This window comes from Arachis ipaensis, chromosome B08 (genome assembly GCF_000816755.2).
Source record: "Arachis ipaensis cultivar K30076 chromosome B08, Araip1.1, whole genome shotgun sequence".
Classification (NCBI taxonomy): Eukaryota; Viridiplantae; Streptophyta; class Magnoliopsida; order Fabales; family Fabaceae; genus Arachis; species Arachis ipaensis.
Window position 1 is genome coordinate 121,545,852 of NC_029792.2, and position 2,636 is coordinate 121,548,487.

The following is a 2,636-nucleotide window of genomic DNA, read 5'->3' on the forward strand; positions in this document are numbered from 1 at the left end:
TTTATGTCATTTAGACATCTCACAAAAAAAAAAACATTTTTCCTTTTATTTTTAAGTAAAATCTCCCACTCGGTTGCCCTAATTAGCTTTAGGTGGTTTTTGTTTCAAGTTGTTATGAATCTTTGTGATTGTGTAACTAAGAAAAAGATATAACATATTCTGAGTCATAAATGGCACCTATTTAGCCTATTTATTAGACTCTCGTATGTACATTTTTAACCTATTTATTAGATGAAATTTAAATGTAATTGTTTTTATTTTAAATTGTTAGTTAAAAATTGTTAAATGATTTGATATGTTTAACTAAATTATTATTTAACAGTTTTTAACTATAGGTGTTTGCAGTGCGATTTGGATTGGATTGGATTTACAACAAAATTGAATATATTATAAGTAAAATTGTAAATATAATAATAAAATAATAATATTATAGCACATTATACGGTTTGGATTGGATTGGATCGGTTATGAAAAGTAAATTCGAATCCGATTTACAAAAAATAGAATCCAATGAAATCCGAATTAGTGTGATTTTTTTTACCAAATATAGGAGACTCGAACCCGTAACCTCTTACTTGACTATGGAGAGACTATGTCATTTGAGTTATAACTCATTAGCGTGATCTTTAACCTTTTGTTGTTCTCTCTTTTATATTTATTCTTGGTCTTACTTATAAAACTATTGGTAAGAGATCATATTTTACTCCCTCAATTATTAAAAAAATTGAGAGAATTCATTCCCCTATAGCGTTGTGTTGTTTTGATTACTGTATAAGTAATAAACAATTTCAATCAAATAGTTATCATCCATATGTAGGATAAGTGAAGTTCTGAAGCTAACGTCATACGATAAATATTTTCTGTCACTTTTTACCTGAGATTCTCATAGAAGGGCTCATAAGTCTAACGAAAAGGAAAAAAAAGAAGAAATTATTATTTTTCAATTATTAAGGTGCAAGTTGTCTAAATTAAATAAAGAAAACAAAAATGAATTTTACTCTAAAAAACAGTTCTACACGTCTACATCTTCTTTTGTAATATAAATAGTAAAGAGAAATTAAATATGTTTCTCTTTTTTCTAATAAAAAGGACAAATTTTGATTCTGGTTGTATTCCTACTTATTTAATTAATTAACATGAAAATAAACTAATATAGTTACTCAATTTTAATAATCTGCGAAACAAATTAAAACTTTAAAAACTTAACTATTAAATTTAATAATAATGACAAAAACAATATAAAAAATACATATATTAATAACTTTTTGAGTAAATACTGAAATTCATCATAAAAAAATTCTAACAAAATTTTATTCTTTTAACACATTTAAAGAATAAACATGACCGAAAACTAATATATCCAATGAAAATTTTGTTAAAAATTAATTTAGGTATTTATTCTAATTTTTTTTACAATAATGCTCCACATTCACGCGCTACATATAACATAAATCTTCTTCTTCTTCTCGCGTTATAGGCTCCGTCGTTCTCCTCTACTCGCATTTTCTTTCTTGTTCTTGTTCTTCTTTTCTACTTGCATTCTTCGTTATGAATCTGGATTGACTTCAACGTAATAAGTTTCGTCGTTCTTCTTCTTCGATTTAGACTTCTAAATTGAAACAATGAATGAATCAACTTCAAATCAGTTGAATGAGAGTGATTTGAATTATTCTTTCGAAATGAATTAATTTGATGATGTTTGAATTATTCAATTTTGAATCGAATTCAACGGAATGCAATTGCTAACTTTATTTGAATTGAATTGAATGAACGGAGGTGTTCTGAATTTGAATTGAATTGATAATATCTAAATTGTAGACAGAGGTATTTCGAATTTGATTTTGTATAATGAATTATGTTTCATTCGCTGAATACTACACAATAATTTCACCTTGAGTACGTATTTCGGTTCATCATGCAGAAAGCTGTTTGAATTTGATTTTATATATTGTATTATGTTTCATTCTCTTAGTACTATACAATTATTTCACCATAATGATGTGTTCGGTTCATTTCTGTTATGTACAATTCAAAACTCTTCCCCCTCACCTTCTACTGCTTCTTTATCCGAGAGAGAATGAGGAAAAGACAAAAAATACAGCATCAACAATAACAAAAGAATGACGATAAGGAGAAAACACGCGAAAAAGAAGGAACGCGAAAAAGAAGGAGGAGAATGAAGAATGCGAAGTAGAAAAAGCTCCGTGTGTAAACGAACGTGAGAAGAAGAAGAAGAAGCACAGGGAGAAGAGAAGAAGCGTTGGACAAGAGCGATCGTTTTATGTGTGTTAGGCGCGTCTATTTCACGTTTTATTTATATAGATGTATACTATTTTTTTATTTGTAGTCACACCTCTAAATAAAGTAAATATGCTTTATTTCCTTCTTTTTAAATATTAACTGCCACGTTTTTTCCATCCTGAGTCGCCCAAACTTCTTTCTTATCATCCTCTTCATTTCTCCCATGATACAAGTCCCTCTTTACAAAATTGATAATATTTTTTTTTAAATTAAAAGTAAGGCTTAAATATGTGATTTTTAAATGAATATGAAAAGATTATGTTATTTAAATTATAGTTTATTGGCTAAAATTGGTAACATAGTTATTTACTTATAATTTGTGTTAAACGTTTTTA

General features: G+C 27.4%; 1 protein-coding gene and 1 pseudogene across 1 annotated transcript in view; one reads left to right on the forward strand and one right to left on the reverse strand.

Annotated features, from left to right (window-relative positions):
* The window catches only part of LOC107613482, a 14,898-nt pseudogene that overhangs the window by 6,162 nt on the left and 6,100 nt on the right, over positions 1-2,636 (reverse strand).
* Positions 1-2,636, forward strand: part of LOC107613484 (probable aminotransferase TAT2) — an 8,301-nt gene that overhangs the window by 2,207 nt on the left and 3,458 nt on the right. The window lies entirely within an intron of this gene.